The 19,518-nt window shown below is 40.9% G+C and overlaps 1 protein-coding gene across 1 annotated transcript in view; it reads left to right on the top strand.

Moving 5' to 3' along the window:
* The window catches only part of RARB (retinoic acid receptor beta), a 725,834-nt gene that overhangs the window by 260,846 nt on the left and 445,470 nt on the right, over positions 1 to 19,518 (top strand). Inside the window, exon 4 of the mRNA XM_032327731.1 lies at positions 18,402 to 18,495. The gene's annotated coding sequence lies outside the window, so the exon portion shown is untranslated. The remainder of the gene's footprint in view (positions 1 to 18,401; positions 18,496 to 19,518) is intronic.

The following is a 19,518-nucleotide window of genomic DNA, read 5'->3' as shown; positions in this document are numbered from 1 at the left end:
GTTTTGTTTCTTTTTAAATAATGGATCTACTTTCTATCCATCTTGTCATGGAATGGGAAAAAATAGAGTAAATTGTTCTTTAAGGATTTTTTTAGATTTTGCTAGGAAGTATATTTGGGGAGGTTATTGATTTAATTTTGTTTTACCACATTCACATTTTTGTCTTCCCTCTTCCCTGACTTCTTTCCTGTAGCTTTTTCTTTTTTTTTTTTTAATTTAAAGATTTTATTTTATTTATTTGACAGAGAGAAATCACAAGTAGATGGAGAGGTAGGCAGAGAGAGAGAGAGAGGGAAGCAGGCTCCCTGCCGAGCAGAGAGCCCGATGCGGGACTCGATCCCAGGACCCTGAGATCATGACCTGAGCCGAAGGCAGCAGCTTAACCCACTGAGCCACCCAGGTGCCCCTCCTGTAGCTTTTTCTTATTCTAGCATCTCATCTGTCCCCTGCCAGATTTTCTTACCCCCTTAACCATTTAGTTCATTTCCTTTTATCCTGAACACAAAACTGAAGGATAAATACTGCCAATTTTTTTTTTAAGATTTTATTTATTTGACTCAGAGAGCGAGACAGTGAGAGGGTACACAGTCACGGGGAGTGGGAGAGAGAGAAGCAGGCTTCCCTCTGAGCAAGAAGCTCAATGTGGGGTTCAATCCCAAGACCCTGGGATCATGGACCAAGCTGAAGGGAGATGCTTAATGACTGATCCACCCAGGTGCCCCTGCACTGCCAGTTTTTGAAAATCTAATTGCTTAGTTTTGATCAAGGCCCTCTTCCTCCCAAATAATGAATTAGAAACTCTTGGCTCCATCATCTTCTTTCTATCTTATTACATCTTCTTCCTATTTTACTGAAATAGGAAGATATCTCAGTCTAGCCCTTCCATAATTGTCCAGATTTGTTCCAAATTCATTTGCATGGTCTTCATTCCAAATAATATAATGAAATAATCTAAGCTGAAAGTGTATTCACTTACGTTGTTACTGTATTAATCAGGTAGGCTACATTGCTGTAGTAAGTAGAGCAAAATATATAATGCTTAAGCCTGATAGAACTTCACTTCTTTTTAACAACTTCCCATAGGTGTTTAGGTTGGAGGCCACTCCCCTCTGTGTAATCATTCAGGGACTTGGGCTTCTTCCATCTTGTGGCTTTACCATCCCCTATAACCTTGATGACTCAGTGTGCTCAAGATCAGTTTACCACACCCAGGCTTTTTGGTAGAAGAGGAAAGAGAACAGAAGAGGATCACTCACCTCTTAATGGTCTGGGCCCAGAAATGGACCATATCATTCCCACACTCATTACACTATGACTGTGGGGGGTGACAAATTCTTATTAGGCCTGAATCATATGTCCCCCCAACTTATCCAGTTCCTACCAGCAGAACATGAAGTAGGCTGTCCACAGAAAAAGCAGCTCTGTTACTAAAACAGAGAAACTCATCATGAGCAAAGTAATTTCAAATGTTCCATACATCTTAAAACATTTCCCTTCCATGTTTGTATACAATATCATTTGATTTTCACAACTTGCTAAGGTAAGATGAGTGGGGCAAATGAAGATGTCTTTCCTAAGGAGTGAAGATTTTGAATCAATTTTGAGTAATATAAAGGAGATTTATATTTTTTTATTTCTTTTTAATTTTTAAATGTTTTATTTTTATGTTTTTATTTTTTGAGCGTGAGCAGAGAGAGGAGCAGGGGAGGACAGAGAGAGAATCTCAAGCAGGCTCCACACCCGGGATGGAGCCTGATATGGAGCTCACTCCCATGACCCTTTGATTATGACCTTAGCCAAAGAGTCAGACACTTGACCGACTAAGGCACCCACATACCCCAAGAGAGATCTATATTTTTTAATTTTTTATTCCAAATACAAGGTTTGGTGTAGTGGTTACAAAGTCCTACTTCCTGGGTTCAAAGTCAGGATCCTCCGTATCTTTCTTGTGTAAATTTATTTATGTATTTATTTAGATTGTATTTATTTGAGAGAGAGAGAGAACGAGCATGAGGAAGGAGAGGGGGAGGAGCAGAGGGGGAAGAAGAAGTAGGCTCCCCACTGAGCAGGGAGCCCAATGCAGGGCTCAATCCCAGGATCCTCAGATCATGACCTGAGCCTACTGCAGCCACTTAACTAACTTAGCCACCCAGGCACACTTGTGTAACTTCTTAACTATGCAACCTCAGACAAGCTAGCCTCTTTATGCATCAGTTTCTTCTACCATAAAATGGAGAAGATGATAGTCACTACTTAATCAGTTTGTTCTGAAGAATAAATAAGCTAATATGCATAAATTGCTTTGAAGCATATCTGGCACATAGTGAATGCTCAGTGAATGTTATAATAATAATAACAGCTACTAGAATTATTATTCTCTTACCCAAGTACATGTTTTGTAGGTGGGAGCAGTTTGGGGCTCTTGAAAGCTCTTGATAAATGTTAGATCTCAAGGATAAAAAAAAAATACCTAGAAAACTTACAGTATTATTTATTTAATTTCATGCCTTCTGCACTTGCTTTGCCTCCTGATGGTATTTCTATTTGTTTTCACAGAAGTCAATATTTTCCTGTTTCTCCTTTTGAAATAGATTTTTATGTGGGGCATATAAACAGTATCTGAAACAAGTGAAATTAAATTCTCCCAAGTGTAAGATCAAAATAGAAAAGTATGAGCCTAAAACCATGGTTCACAGGAAGGTTGTAAAGGCCAGTAATTCTGCTTACAGAGAACCCAAAAATAAGTGCGGGAAGGGGGCTATGTCTGATAACTAAAGATTTTGCGGTAAGGTTCTAAGGCAAGGGGTCAAATTCATACAGACAAAAACAGTATTTGGCTAAACGTTTTTGATCAAGGAAGAGCTTCATTTGGTTTCGTATTAGCTTATTCACACTTCTCCGTGCTTTTCTCAATCAATCCTCGAGCGACTTGATACACCATGTCTAATTCTTCATAAATCAGCTAAACTTTAGAGTGATATTGACAGGAGCTTTGCTGACTCCATTGTTTCCTGTCAAGAGTTTTATTCGGCTTCAAAACAATTTGCCGTGAACGCCCTTGTTTGCTTGCCACACTGGTCTTTGTTTGGACTGAAAACTTTGATTTATAACTGTATATAATTGATGGCTGTGGGGTAGGGGGACTATAGCTCATGCTCCTCCTCTTTTAATCTAGCTTTGCCTAGAAATCCATGTTGTAGAGCATTCTCAAGGGAACCAGGCTGGGAAATTTTCCATATACCCAATGGGAGGCCATTAATCATGGGGAGGAGTGTGTTTGTGAAAGCAAAGAAAACAAAAGTCAGACCACCTCAAGATGGCTTATCAAAAGAATAGATGTTAAAGCTAATGTATTCATTGTGGGGTATTTATAAAGAAAAGCCGAGCTATTTGGTGAACCTGATATATTTGCAACTCCAAAAGTGGAATTTGACATTAGTACTTCAAATTATTAATATTGAAAAGCCAGTCCAAGGTCCCCGAGTTGTCGCTCAGTCATTGACTGGGGAGAAGTTGAAAGCTCTTTTTAAATGGCACAAGTCTCTCTCTCTCTTTTTAAATAATGGGGGGGAAAAAAGGAAAAGGAAAATACGGAATTTTGCTTGGCAGTTGCATTACAGTGTGGCTTGGGGCCCCTGTCATCATAGTATTTGCTGAATTTAAGGCTCTGTTCTCTCCTCACTCTGCCCCCTTTAAGTTTTACTAATTCAAAAAAAGTCTGTGAAACTTTCTAAGTTGTACATTTCTTTAGAGTGTGAAGATTGATATAAAGTTTCTGAAAGCATCGAGAGATTCTTCTCAAGGGTCAGAAAGAATTGAGTAAGCCAGTGTTATTTCTTTAATATTCATCATGAAGCTATCAGACACAATCATTTATTTGTGGTTTGTTTTGTTCCTCCCTAAAAATTGTCTTGCCCAGTAAAGATACTTCACGATATTTCAATAGCCTATTTAGGAAAAGAAATTATACATGTATTCTTGCCAAATGAGTCATAATGCCAAGATTAGAGTAATAGATCCCTAGATACAGTAAATTTTAGGTGGTTTGGTTACACAAAGTATTTTAGTGATGGAGAATGTTGATCCAGTTGGAATAAACAAAGGAAGTAACAAAATCAAAGAGAGTTATAAGCACTGATGAGGGGACTGGATCATATCCCACAAAAATATCCCAAATTGTGACAAGAATTGTTTTGAGATATTGCTTAATGTCAGGTCACTTTATTTACTAACTAAACCGTTTTTATCATTAAAGTTTTTACAGAGGTCTAAGGCAGCAAGGGTGGAGTTTCTTTTTTTCACGCACCTCTTGATCTAGGCTTTATTTGAAGTTATCTGTTGTATTTTGCATTGTTTTGTTTCAGTGAGATTCTGCTATAGCCAGTGTCTCCCTGGAAGAGAAGCCAAGAATCTTTGCAGGTTATTTCTTCCTCTTTAAAGGATTTTGAACTGATAAATAGTTCCCATGGGAAGGATGCTAAAGTCAAAATGGAAATAGTGCTTTTCATAGATTCTATCCCTTGTTATATCAAAATCCTTTGAAATTAGGAGAAAGACGTTTCCCAGATGTTGGTACATTAGCACTCAGAGTTGCCACTTAATGACACAAGAATCAATGGGCCTTGGAGAACAATTCCTTAACATTGACCTCATGTAGGGTGGAACTTCAATCCAGGACCATGGATGTGGCCATCAGAAAAATATTCATTAACCAAATGACAGAAGGCAGTAATTAAAATCCATAGTTAATCTGAATGAAAGCACAAAATAACACAGACAGAGGACAACTTTGAAGAATTAAAAATCCATTTCCTCGAAAGGGGCAAGAGACAAGCTCTAAGCCACCTTGTCATCACAAAGAGCTAGATACCTTTGTACATCATCAGAGAGCTTTGTTCAAAATAACCCCTGTCGAGAGGAGACGCATGTGCGGGAGCATGGTTTTTTGTCGGTTTTGTTTTGTTTTGGGGGTTTTTTGGTTTTTTTTTTTTTAGTTCTTTCATGAGAAAAATGAATATTTGAGGAAAGGCTCTATTATGGGATATTTTTAAGCCTCTCCAAACTTCTGATATTTGTTCTGTGTTCCAACAGCTCTGCATTTCAAAACCAATATTTGTTTTGCATGAGTGTTCCAATCTTATGAAATATTTTACTACCTATGTTCCAGGTGTAACCTCCCTCCCTTACAAAAAAAAATAAGAATAAAAAAATCTCCTGTCGCTGTACTCACAATCCCCTGTGCTCTTAAGACGTTAAAGCTTCAGAACTAAATCTCATTCTGGACATTTCCCATTGAACCACCTTCCTGTTGTCTGATGCTATCCTTTAATGTGGATGTTGTTGCCTTGGGGGACAAGATTTTTTATTAGACTTCCAGGATATGGCCCCTTTTAATAGACAGTTGATGACTCTCCTCTCACTTCCCGGATAAACGGTTCAGATGAGGCAAAAGATAAAAATTCACGTCCTGGTACTAAAGAGACAAAAATGCCCCCCCCCCCAAAAGAAAGGATTATGTTTTAACCCAAAGCAGAGAAGACTTTCAGAAATAGCCCATGTGCCCTTACATAAATAATTGCTGTACGGTGATCATAACAGGCTCTCTTGTTCAAACTCACACTCTATTTTTCACGTGGGGGAAGAGATGGTTCCCTTCAAGAATGTTTAAAATAATCCATGATCTCAAAAGTACTAGATACATATTACTAAAATAAAATATGAAGGCCGTTGGCTGTGTGCCACAAAAGCTGAGCTCCGTTAAAGGACATAATGAACAGTCATGGCTTTGCGTGCAATTATTTAATTGGGGAATAGATTTTTCTATCGCTGTCCCTGGCAGTAGCAGCCATTTGATCCCGAGGCTTGGATTAAATGTTTCATCAGTAGTGCCTATTTAAGGATCTTTATGGAACAACAAGTCAGTCCCCTGGGCGAGCCCATGTCAACTGCAATAAAGAGATCGGCACAAGTGAGGGAGAGAGATTTTTTTGCAACGTGTACAGAGAATTGAACGTGTGCTGAGTGATTTGGATGCTTTCTGAGGTTTGAGGGTACACAGTCTCCTGATAGCAAAGGTTGGAAGCTGAACTCACTTTGTCCATGGGATTGTATGGTGTCCTTAGGAAAATGAATCCTCCAGCTACCACCCTCTTTCTAAGCACAGGTGAGTCTTGGCAAACAGGAACATGGCATAGAAACTGGGACTTACCTTTCTTTTTCAGGAAATCTCTGCTTCTATACCTGAAATTGGACAGCTCATTGCTTTATGCCTTCTACAGAAGCCACCATCTGTTTCTCAAGGGCTAGATATAAATTTTAGAGGTTTGAACAATTATCTTTTAGTTTTGTTAGTTATTTGCCCACTTACTCTCTGAGTGGCCATAGACATAAATGCACACAGACAAGGACTGGATTATTTGTGGAGTGGGCACTGGTCACATTTAAATAGTTGAAATGTTTAAAAGCATTCTGAAAATTAAAATCTGAGCATCTTTTTTTTTTTTTTTTTTAAAGGCAGATGTGCTGTTGCTACCATCAATAACCCTGAAAAAGGGTTTCATCTGGGGTTGATTTCTCCCTCTTGATGGTGTGATCATCTTGATTTGGTCTGTGTATCCTGCAAGTTATCTCAAAATTGATAAAAATGCATCCTGTGATATGGTTGAGTCACAAGATGTTGTATGGGGATTTATTTTCAGGATCTGGGGATGTGTCTGGGCGTGCTGTTTCATTCAAATCAAGAGACCAATTGCTGTACAGTGTTCTTTTATAGACTTCTAGTATTTGGGTAATTGAATGGCTACGCTCTGCCTCACTATAGCTTAAGAGGCATCTTTCCAATGGGGAGGGGGGCAGGGGTGAAACAAGTGCTTTTCCAGCCAGGCTCTAGGAATCTGCTGACGAGGCACTTAGGAGAGATTGAAGCGGTCCCGTCAGTTGCTTAGAAAAGTTCACAAAATCTTTCCCATCTGTGAAGTGACGGGGGGAAAAGTACCCGACCAAAAAGGATGCAAACTATTGTGCTGTTTGATCTCACTCGAGAACAGGAGGGCAAAGAAATGCTCCAAAATGCCTTTTTCTCTCCATTTCATGTAGGATTTTTTGTTTGTTCAAGATCTTCAGAAAAATAAATGAGGTTGCACCCTGAATGAAGCGTCTGTGTCTTAATTTGCAGGCAGGCATTCCTTCAGATTTAAGGGGGAATAAATGAAGTAAAAACTAGTGTGTCTCACTTTAATTCTTGCTGCTGCTTCTAACAGCCTCTGTCCCAGTGTGCAGAGAAGGGATGCAGTCGGCTTCGCCTGCCGCCATCCCGTCCCCACACCACTGAAGGCAGTCTGTGGCCTGGAGACGGTGATCTGGGACTCAGATTACCTCCTTGCTCCTTTTATTTTTTCCCAGAAAAGAATGTAAGACAACATTTACAGTTGTGCAGAAGCTTTGTGTATACCTTATTTATGATAAACTATGCGTCTGAGAAGTATGTCGTCCTGCTATGGAATTGCTGTTGGCTATTGGAATAGTTTTCCACTGAATACATTCCCAGACAGTAATGTCACCTAATGTGAGTTCTAGGTGTGAGGGAGGATACTCGATGCAAGTGTCATTTTTCCTCGTGCCCTTAGTCTATCTCTAATGGTACCTTAGGGAGGAGAGAGGCCTGAGGCCACAGCTCAGGATGACTAAGGCATTCCGTACAGCATTACAGAGATGTGGGAGCAGGGGGATGTTCACGTCCAGTGTTCTAATGGCCATGTTCAAGTGAATGGCGTTCCATGCTAAATTGGTGCACAAGTGTTGCTTGCCATGGTATTGACTCTGGATTAGTCTCATGTTTTGGGGGCCCCTTGCTCTGATACATGTAGGTGGTAAACCAGAATGCTCTCGCTCGTAGCAGACGTGTTATCCTTCATGATTTTGGTACCTTCTCCACTGGAAGATTAGCTTTAAGTTGTTTCATTTTTAGTTATGAGATCTAGCACTGCTTAAGACTGATTTTTTTCTTCTTTCGTACCAGGGTCTGGGTCGGGATGGATTTCTATTTGTTTTTACTTTAATTTTTATTGATCAAAGTAAGGAGGGCTATGTCTCAAGACCCCCTTGGGAACCTGGAGTTTGTAAATCATCACCACAGTGTTATCTAGAATAAAATACAAGGATTCTTCCCATGACTCACATTATGCTAGGGTTGAAATATCTCTAGAGTCCATTCCTCTTCCTTGCTAATGCAGAATGAATTGTCCGTATGTTTCACTTATGTGTGCCTGCTTGTGTGCCTCTGGTGGGAGTGCAGAGATGTTTAGGATAGCATTTTGCAAGCACTGGTATGCATTTAAATCCCTTGGGGGTTAGGGTGGAGTGGGGGCTTGTTAAAATGGAGACTGACTCTGACGTAGAAAGTCTGAGGAGAGCCCTGGGATTCTCCAGTCCTAAAAGGTACCCAAATGATGTCAGTCCTCCTGGTCTGTGGGCATCAAGGGTGTAGGATACCCTCTATGAACTTGCAACATACCAGGTTTCATGTGACCTTGCACAAATGACAGGACAAACTGTGTGAGGAGGAGACCATTAGCTAATGTTGGTCACCTCTTGCTTGCAAGTCATGGGCTATGCTGATGAATCAGGGTGTGGTCCCTGGTGTTTTTGATAGCTTCTTTCTACTTTGAGGGCAGGCATATAAACCACTGGTTTCATCAGACGGTGACAGGTAGAGCTCCCTACCAAGATGGCAGTGGCACCAAGGGAAGGGAGCAGCTTTGCATGTGTGGGTTATGGAAGCATCACCAAAGTGATACTTATTCATCTGGATCTTGAAGGGGGAGAAGATTCTAAACTAATGACATGGGAAAGTGCCTGTTCAAAGTTAAAGAAGCAAAGTCTTTTTGAGAGCGCTCACAATTCCTGGCACAAGGACTGCATGTATAAGGAAATGCATATATCAGGAAATGTCGTTCATGTTTACTAAGAAAATGTATATGCTATGGGCATCTGGGTGGCACAGTTGGGTAAGAGCCAGACTCTTGGCTTTTGGCTCAGGTCATGAGATTAAGCCTCACATCAGGCTCTGTGCTTAGCAGGGAGTCTGCTTAAGGCTCTTTCTCCCTCTGTTCTTCCCCAACCTTGTCTCTCTAAAATAAGTAAGTCTTTTAAAAAGAAAAGAAAATGTATATGCTAGGCATCTCACATTTATTAGTCCTAGTCTTATTAAAAAAAAAACCCTGAAAAAAGTAATATTTTTCCCATTTTGCAGATAAACTGAGATTCAGGGAAATTATGGAACTCTTAGGCAGATGTACAGTTTGTCAGCGGCCAGGCTGGATTTGAAACCCTAATCTCGACAACAGCAAAGCTCTGGCTATATCCTCTCCATCAAGCTTGGGGAAGTCAGCAGAGGCCAGATCATGAAGAGCCTTATCAACTAAGGAGCCTTACCAACCTAAGGAGGCTAAACTGGACCCTATGAATGATGGGAAACCTTGGAAGACTTCTAAGTAGAGAGATAGCATTTGGATTGTTGAAGAAGTATTCAATTACGCCATGTAGTAGTAATTTAAGATGGGCATTGTGGAAAGTGATGAGAAATTGATGACCGTTAAGCACCCAAAATTAACAACCCAGAGGTGCTCTAGAAAAACAGAAACCTCGAGAAATTCAAGGAGCTTGCAGTCTAGTCCAGCGGAAGAACTTGTATACGCCAAATAAAAGACAAGATTCAAGATCTGAAGGTACCTTCAAGTTCAGATTACCTACCAGTACATAGGGTGTCTGAAGAACAAGCCACTTTGTAAATGAGTCCTGTGCAGGCGGAGGAGGAAAGGGCGGGGAGCTCCCTAATTCTAAGGAAGCTGCTGCCTCAAGACCCAGTCACTGAGTTATTTAAACTGAGTTGAATCTTCACACACCCACAATGGTCTCCTGTCCCCTTATGTGATGTCTCTCTGATGCTATTTTTCAGCCTTTCCACTATTCGCTTCACTGACTTCTGTTCGAATGTCCACCCAAAAGGAGGCCTTCTCCACATCCAGGGATCATGGCATGTGTAATATATACACCCGTCAAATATGCCCTAGCAGTCGTTCTCCAGTATGTTCTGGGCAAATAGCAAAATTGCTCTGGAGGAACCCCATGAGGAAGGAAATGACACTGTGGTTTTACAAAGGAGGAAAGTGCAGCACAGAGCAGCTCAATGAGCTTGCTCAGGTTGCAGAGCTAGGCAGAAGCAGGGTGCTGACCTGGGTCTTCCCACTGGCAAAGCCTTTGCATCTCACCCTAGGCAGCACCACCTTCCTTGCTGTGCCTTTCATCTGGAGGCCCCTTCCTAATTTTCAAAACCATTTTGCTGGTTTGATGTATTTTTCTTGCTACTGGTGCTTGAGAGGCAAGTAAAGGGGTGGTCACCTCTTTGACAGATGAGAGAGAGAGACTAGATAAGTAGGAGGGTCCCAAGGTCATGATTAATAAGGGGTGTTCTTCCTCCTCTTCCTCCCCTGGGCTCTGGTCTAATGCCCTTTCTCTTTGGGTCTCATCCCAAGGTTCAATGGTTCTTAAATGTGGCTGTATTTTGTGATCACCTGGAGATCTTTGAAAATACAGATGCCTGGGCTTGAAAACTGTGAATGCCTGCACACACATTCTGATTCACTTGGTATAAGATGCATTGGGATTGTCAAAGTTGTCGAGGTGATTCTGAGATGCAGCAGAATTTGGGAACCCCTGCCCTATCTTTTGAGATAGTCACTTTGGGATTGGTTGAAAGCAGTGATTTTGAGAGCACGGTTCCTGGACCAGTAGCATCGGTACCAAGTGGGAACTTAGAAATGCAGATTTGGGGATTCCACACCAGACATATATATCAGAAATCCTGAGGGTGGAGGCCAGAAATCTGTGTTTTTAACAAGCTTTTCGAGTGATTCCAATGCAAGCCAAAGCCCTTGGCCATACTTCTTCCCAACAGGTTTATGGTGTGGAACATGGTGACCAGCTGTCTGCTATTTTTACTGAGGCCAGAGCTCAGGGGAAATATATTTAAACCCAAATGACAGTACAAGGCATTCAGATTTGTATTAAAGATGGATATCCTGGTAGTGTAGGTTGCCAACTGCAGGAATAAAAAACTGAGGGAGGATTCTGGAATCTTTCTGGGGGTGGCCGGAGTACTGTACCATCAAAAAGCAAAAAAGGAAAAGGAAGAAATTGGCCTCTGGAGAAAAAAAAGAAAGCGGTAAGTATTGTCATCTGACTTCACTTTAGTCATTTACAGCCCTTCCTTCCTGCACTTTGAAGTTCATGGTGATGTCTTAACTGGCACCTCTTGTTTTCTCCTGAAAATCTCAATGCAGTTGAGACCTCTGTCTTCCAGATAGTTCCGTGCTTATGGCAGAAAAGCAGGCATTCACTGTCTGAGAAGTGAAGGGCTGAGTTATAGATGGCAAAGTGGCTTTTCCCCTGCCCATTACTGGGCCACTAATTGGCATCATTTCCCCACTACCGCAATTTTTTTTTCAACATTGTAATTTTAAGTAATTCAGTATATTAGCCAATTTCCCTAATGTCCTTTGTTGCGTGTTCATTCAATGTGGCTGGTTTTTGTCATATTTTTCCAAGTATCCCCCACTGGAGTTCACTCGATAGCTGCTTGGGTTAGGTGAGATGGGTTCTTATGACAATGTTGTGAAAGAAATAAGGGTCCAGCATATTGGAGTGGGGAAGGTGTTAATGGGATATAAATTGTTTAAACTGTGAATTTGTATGACGTTCCCCCAGGAGGGGGTGGGGAAAGGGAGCTAGCTATTTATGCAAGGTTGGATACCATTGTAGAAATTGTGGGAAGAGTTGGGAGAAATTGTATCTAAATCAATAAGTTTAATACAGACTCAAAAAACCCAGCCATTTGACTTAAGCCCTTAGTCACCAATCCTACAATGCTTTATAATATATGCAAAATGTTCCCCTATAACTTAGTAAATTTTTTATTATTTTTAGTTGTACCTTTCTCAACCAATAAGTGACTTCAAGTTTTGACTTTGGCATCACTTGACTTGTTCTGTTTTCATCCTGCTGTGAGGAACCTGTGTTTAAAATGTCGTGAAAATGCTAGGGAGAGGAGACAAGAAAGGGAGGGAAAGAGGACAGCTTAGCTGCTCTTACCTGGGTTAGGTGGGTGTTTCACCTCCTAGTATCTCAAGATGATTAATCCGGGGGTGGACCCTGCATATTAATCACCCATCAGCTGAGGCTCCTGGGAAGACTAATCTATTCATAGACAAAACCTTGTCAAAAAGAGAATAGGCCCCTCGGTAGAAAAATGGTACCTACTTCATCGTCGAAGATGATATAGGATATGAAATGATGTTTCATCATAAGCTACCTGAAACCTCTCAGGGGCTTCCCTAGCCTGCGGGAATGAACAAGAAGGGACAGATAAACCTTTATTAATAGCATTAAGAATCAAATAAGCATCTCAACACATCCTAATACCTTGCCTCATGGTTTGTTTCTTCTAGCTCTTTGTAGTGATCAAGCTAAAAGGGTACAAGTGATTTGAAAGGTAGAGCCAGAGCAGCTGGTGACAGCGTAGTCAAGATTCTGTCCATCATGTTGTCATTTTTGTACCATAACTCAGAGACCCACTGGAAACAGAAAGACACATGGCTTGATAGATAATAAACTGAAACTCTTCATAGACATAAACCAAAGACCATTCAGTGACCGCACCCAACAATTTAAAGCAGAAAGACTGGAAGAGAAGCTAAAAAGGGAAGAACAAGAAGTAGCATAAGTTAAAATAGAAATCAAGCCAAATATATCCCCAGGTACTAAAAAAGAGTAACATGAAAACATTTAGAGTGTTACTTAAATGTTTTTATAACATAGTACCACAGCTTTGTTGGGGGAGGGAGGGAATCAATTTCACTAAAATTGCATATGAAAATGTCTTCAATCAAAATACTTTTTTAAAAAAAATTTTATTTATTTCACAGAGAGAGAGAGATCACAAGTAGGCAGAAACAGAGGCAGAGAAAGAGGGTGAAGCAGGCTCCCTGCTGAGCAGAGAGCCCAATTTGGGGCTCCATCCTAGGACCCTGGGACCATGACCTGAGCTGAAGGCAGAGGCTTAACCCACTGAGCCACCTAGGTGACCCTCAAAATACTTTTCAACTGTGTAATGAAAAATAAGCTCCTTCAGGGACAATAGTGTCACTGGGGAAGTGATGGTAGACCATGGGTCTACCATCCAGGTCCCATGGTAGACTATGGTTGCCATCCCATCCAGGTCCCAACTCCAGTTTTGCTCCCCTATTCACTGCTCTCACCTCTTTAGGCTTGGTTTCATAACTATGTCCCTGGTCACAGGTGATTCCCCTTCTAGGAAATGTAATTTTCACCTCCCTTTATGCTCAATCAAATCTGACCCCTATTTATGAATTCAGTAATTCAACTCATGAATCCCAAACATGTACTGCACCAACAGGGGCTAGACTCAAAGAGGAAACCCAACAGTTCCTGCCCTTGAGTTGCTTATTGTCCTTTGGAGATTCAGACGTGGAATTAACCAGACCACGGTGCCAGGTGATAAGCACTGTCAGTTTTTGTTGGCTGGTTTTAGTTTTAATAAGTATAATATAAATGCTGAACAGTGTGCACATAAGACTGTGAGCTTCCACAAGGTGCAATGGGAACACCATAGAGGGAGCCTCTGACAGTGCCTGAGGATTCTGTGGAGCCTTCCCACAGGAGGTGAAGCTGGAAGTGAGATCTGCAGAGAGAGTAGTTAGAGGCAGGCGCAGGTGGGTAGGGAAAGAAAGGGTGGGTATTCCAGGTCAGGAATTCTTCCAGCCCACCTCCTTCAGAAAGATTTCTGTTACTGCTCTAGCTCTCACTGACCAACTTCTTGTCACCACAACTAGGCACCCAAATGAAAGCACTTCAGTGAGAGATTGGAGACTTGTGGCATACAGTATCTCCCAGGCTCATTTTTCTCCATGTTTGTCTTATTCAACAACACATGTAGTTAGGGATACAGAATGAGTTAGGGGAATTCTTACCTGTGTAACCTTGGGTAAAGGATTCTACCTAGTATACGTTCAGTTTCTTCATTGTGAAGGATTGTTGGGAAAAGATGGACCACAATCAGGATTGGCAAACAATGCATGTGGGGGCAAGTCTGGCCTGCAGATTTCTTTTCATGAATAAAGTTTTATTGGAACACAGCTGTGGTCATGTATTTGCACATTGTGGAGGATTTTGTGCCACCATGGGAAAGTTGAGTAGCTGGAATAGAGACTGTCTGGCCCACAAAGCTTAAAATATTTTCTGTCTTATCCTTTGCAGAAAAGCTTGGTGACCACTGACCTATGCTTATGTGGCAGCCTATGTTTGTCTTGGTGGTTGTTGTTAGTTTTGGAGAAATCTAATTTTTAATGCTTCCTTTTTCAATTGTATCCTCTTCTTCCCCAGCATCCAGCTTAAATGATAAGTACTCATCATTTTATTAGGCTTACTGTTTAAGGAATTTTTAGAAATGCTCTCTCTGTCTGAGATGTTTAAGATACTACATCCCTGTGGCACACCTGCTTTGAGTGGCTTGCATGTCAGCCCCATGAAAGAAGGAATTGTTGGTCCTTTCACTGCTGCAACCACCATGTTTGGTTATGTGTCTAGCACAGAGAAGGCATGCAAGAATGACTCTTAGGGGGTGAAGTGAATAAGTAGTCATACCTGGAGCTAGTGAGTATAAAAAGAAAGATGGTAGCAGAAGAGGCAAACACTCCTTAGACCCTAGGCTTTAAAGACAGTTCAGTTGTTAGGTGCCCCAAGGAAAATTGTCCCTAACCTGCTCACTTTTTCTGTGCCCTTGACCAAAGTCCAATGTTAACCTGTCCATCCCTGTTTCAGAGGAGACATGGACCTATTGCAGATAGTGGATTTTTTTTTAATTTTTTTAATTTTTTTTTTTTAATTTGACAGAGATCACAAGTAGGCAGAGAGGCAGGCAGAGAGAGAGGAGGAAGCAGGCTCCTTGCTGACTGCTGAGCAGAGAGCTTGATGTGGGGCTCAATCCCAGGACCCTGGGATCATGGCCTGAGCCGAAGACAGAGGCTTTAACCCACTGAGCCACCCAGGCGCCCCCATTTTTTTTTTAATGTGGCATTGAGTAAAGAGAAAGGCAAGAACAAGCCTTGAAAGGAAAAATATAGTAATACAACAGAATATGAAAATGCTGAGTGAAGTATTTAATTTATAATGTCTTAGAAAAGAAAAACTTACCAGGGAAAAAGTTCATCTGAAAAATACCAAGATTAAGATGCATATGTATCATTGAATCAAATTATATCTTCTAAGATATTATTATTATGTTAACATTTTTCCATTACTGTCAATTTTCCTCTCTTTCATGAGTGTTTTCAGAATTAAAACACACACACACACACACACACACACACACATACACGCACGAAGGCTCTCGTTATGCAGCAGATGATGGCTAAACATTGTGATAAGATTTTGTTGATGTCTGTCTGTCCATGGAAGACCACTGTCCATGGAGTCGTACATTTGGCCTTTGCTGCCTTCGTTTCAGTTCTCCAGGACTTAGTGATCATCGGCAGACCTGAACATGGTGTTTCTCAGAAATACTTGAGGAGAGAGCTTGATATACTTCCAAACTCCATTGACTTTTCCTTTTTTTAATCTAGTCCCCAGACTCAGAGAAGCAGGAAAGCTGCAGGAAGACATTACAGGCTGTTTGTGAACACTTTTCTGAATGGACCACCCTGGCTCCTTGGCATTTAGTCTTCATTCAGTATAAAATATCATTTCCTGGTTTTACCCAGCCTTTTCCTACTTAACAAAAGCAGTATCTGCTTTGCCTTTTCCACCCCCCAAAACATCTGGCTTACCTTTCTAGAGGATGGAAGGTGACAGAGTGTTCATTCATTCACTCCTTCCACCAGCAAATGATTACCCAGTATTTCCTGTGTTCCAGAGAATATACTGACAATCAAGACAAACAATGTTTCAGTTTTTACAACATTTATATTTGAGGGGGTGGGAAGCAAGCCAGCAATAATGGAATAAAGAGTAAGTAAAGGAAATAATCATAAGTAATGTGAAGAGAATTTAGATGTGGCAGTACTTGATTGGAGAAACCAATGTAGGTACCGTGGAAGCTGTGATTTATTAAAAAAAAAGAAGGAGCCGGACTCTCCAATATCATGGAAAAAAGTGTTATGCATAGAAGACCAGTTGAAGGCTGACGTGTCCTTAGATTGTTAACAACAACAATAAAAAAAAAATTCCGAAGGTGAATTGTTTAGGGAAAGCAGAGAAGAATTTAACTCAGGATACTAAAGGCTGAAGGCCAATCAGGCATCTGATTCTGAAGAACTCATATATCTGCCAGTAGCTTGACCAACTCAGTTGATTTTTTAATGTTTCTACTGGACCGAAGGAGGACTGTTCAACATGATATTTATGTGCCAGCAAGGAAAGGTAACTCAGTTCTTTATTGTCTTTCTAATCCAATTCCAATTCCAGGTAAACATAGAGCAGAGGTAAATTTTGGGATTGGATTTGAAGGGGTCCATAGAAGTACTCATCCTGAGATTACTGTTTCAATAAAACTTGGAGATTCTGGCATTGGCGAGGATGACTCACAGGCCACTGGATATCACTACATAAGCCATCTTTTACATGCTGCATGAGGTGGGCAGTGGCAAGTGGAAAATCTTAGACCAGTACACTCAGGTTGAGGTCTAGCTAACCACAGCGTCTTCTTGGCTCTTAGCTGCACACCCAGAGCTGAGGCACAGATCATGCTATTGGATCAGAAAGCTAATAGTGTAGTCAACATGCTTTATATAAGGCACATTTAAGGGGGGTAGGCAGAGGTGATCATTGGATTTATTTGGCAGAAGGTCATCTCTGGAATTCCATGATGTCATCTGTGGATTTTCTTATTACTGTAGGTCTATGGTCTGTATTGAAGGGTCAGTGGAGGTCAAGTTCAACTGGAAGGTGATGGGAGTCTTTGGTGGTTGAAGATTTCCTTTCATGACATTTTCAATCTCAGGAAAGATGCTCGGTGGCCTCTACTATATCTGGACCTTTGAGAATTGCACAGTCTTTCTGGGAACCAGGAAGAGCAGCAAATGCACATGAAAAAGAAAAAAGTTAAAAACATATATAATGAAACGTGAAAGCCTCCTTCCCTTGTTTTCATCCCTAATCATAACCACCTGCCATTTCTATACAAATATGTGTAAGGGGGAAATTGGCTTACCTAAAATATCAGTATATCCTTAGAAATTGTAAAGATCATATATGTGTGTTTTTATGTTTGTTATACTACAAATTGCTTATTTCACTTACATATTTATTTTGGAGACTTTTCCATGTCATTACATTCAGGTATACCTCATTTCCATTTTTTTTTTTATTAAAAGACAGCATTTTATCATTTTGTGTACTTACACCAAAATTTATTTAACCAGTCTCTTACTAATAAGCCTTTTTCTTTTTTATATTGTTATGTAATACTCAATATGGCACACACCTGACATACTCTTTTGACTCTACAGGATACTTCGTAGTAGAGTTGCTGGGTCAAAGTACATATGCAATTTAAATTCTCCAAGAAAATTGCAAATCGCCTCTCAAAAAGTTTATGCCAATATACATTCCCACCGATGGTGTACAAAGGTCTCTGCTTCCCTATATCCTCTTCTACTCTAGGTACCTTATTAAATTTTTAGTTTGTGACTGCTCTATTAGGTGAAAACCTGTGTCTTCTTGTTTTGATTTCCTTCTTAAAATAATTCAAATAAAAGGGTAAACACTCAACAAGACATACAGTTTGAAAGCAAGGTCTGTTAGGAGCTTGGTATGTGTCTGTGTCTATTGTTTTTTTATCTAACACTCCTGGGGCCAGAGTTATTTCAAAATTCAAGATTTTTCAGATTTGGGAAGGTATTATGTACAGATGCCATGCATCAGTAGCACTCCCAACCCAGTCTGGGCCAGCACTCTCTAAGCCCAGCATCCCTTTCACAGCAAATTATATCCATTTCCCCATAAAGTGGACCAAGTAAAGACAATAAATAACCTCACATCAGGTTAGGCAAGGCTTTTGCCATAAAGTAAGTTTGGATCAGGTAAGAGGGCGCCTCCAAATGAGTGACGAAAAAGAAATTTGAGGATTCAGAGCGATTTGGATTTCATGACTGTCATCAAGATACCATGAGCTCATGTAAACAACCACTTCACAGATAGAGAAGGAAGGAGCCCAAGCAGGATGAAGAGACCTCACAGAGGATGAGAGCAGGCCAAGGGTACTGAAACCACGCACATGTGGCTCAAAGGAACCACCAGTGGGGTCTGATTGTTTTCCCTTCCTTTCCTAGTTTCCTTCAAAGGCAGGAGTGCCTGTGCACCTTGGGCCAGTGGCGGATCTCATTGTTGCTAATGAAGCCATACGAGGACCTCTGCTGAGACCAGGTGAGTAAATGAGAACTCTACAAAGCCTCAGATGCCATGGGCACCATCAGAAGTGTCAGGGAGGATGACCTGCTCCTTGTGGTCATTCCAGCATCCAATCTTCCTGCATTGTTTTCTGTAGTGACAGATGAAATGACCCAACATCCATGTCTTGATTTAGACAAAAATCAGGAAAGACTTCAGTAATTCATGGCCATTCCCTGAATTCCTGCTATCTTCAGCAGGCTTTTAAGAAGGAGATTAATTCAAGATTAGTTCAAGAGCAAGTAGAATCACAGAAATCATGAAAGATTTGCACTCAGGAGAAACCAAAGGGAAGGACCACAAGCATCAAAAATGGTACAGCTCTGTTTCTAGTTCATCCTCGTTGTACCACTTTCTAGGGATGAAGTAACTTGCCAGGATCACTCAGCTCCATGAATTGAACTTGGCTCCTAGAAAGCAAATCATACCAACCTGATAAAGGCAGCGTCACAGAGAGAAATCTTCTTTCCTGCCACAGTGAGTGGCAAATCTGAAATGTAAACCTGGAACAGCCTACCTTAGCCTTTTTTTTACGAGTTCCGCCTTTCTGCTTCTGATAAACTTTATCTGGTCAGTAAGATCCCTCTTGTGAGTTTATTTTGTTTGCTTGGCAATGACTGTGTAATGAGTTGTATCTGGAAGGTTTCTGAAGCTGAATCCAGGTCACTGAACTCTTGCCACATTCCAAAGGTACAGGAAGGGATGGTGTGGGGGTATAGTGGGGACAAACGTACCATACTTTTGATATCCGTGGACCAGTCATCTTTGAGATCCTTTACTGAATCCAGATTCTGTAAAATATACATCTATTTAAAAATATATCAAAAAGTCTCATTCTGTTTACTCACATTAGTCAGCAGGGAAATGCAAATTAAAATCGTAGTGTGATTATACTGCACACCTACCTGAATGGCTAAAATGAAAACCACAGATAATAACAAGCTTTCGTTGAGGGTATGAAGCAAACAGAACTCCCATACATCACTGGTGGGAATATAA

Source organism: Mustela erminea, chromosome 1, assembly GCF_009829155.1.
Source record: "Mustela erminea isolate mMusErm1 chromosome 1, mMusErm1.Pri, whole genome shotgun sequence".
Lineage (NCBI taxonomy): Eukaryota > Metazoa > Chordata > Mammalia > Carnivora > Mustelidae > Mustela > Mustela erminea.
The sequence above is the reverse complement of the archived record's forward strand: the minus strand, read 5'-3'. Positions and strand labels throughout refer to the sequence as shown.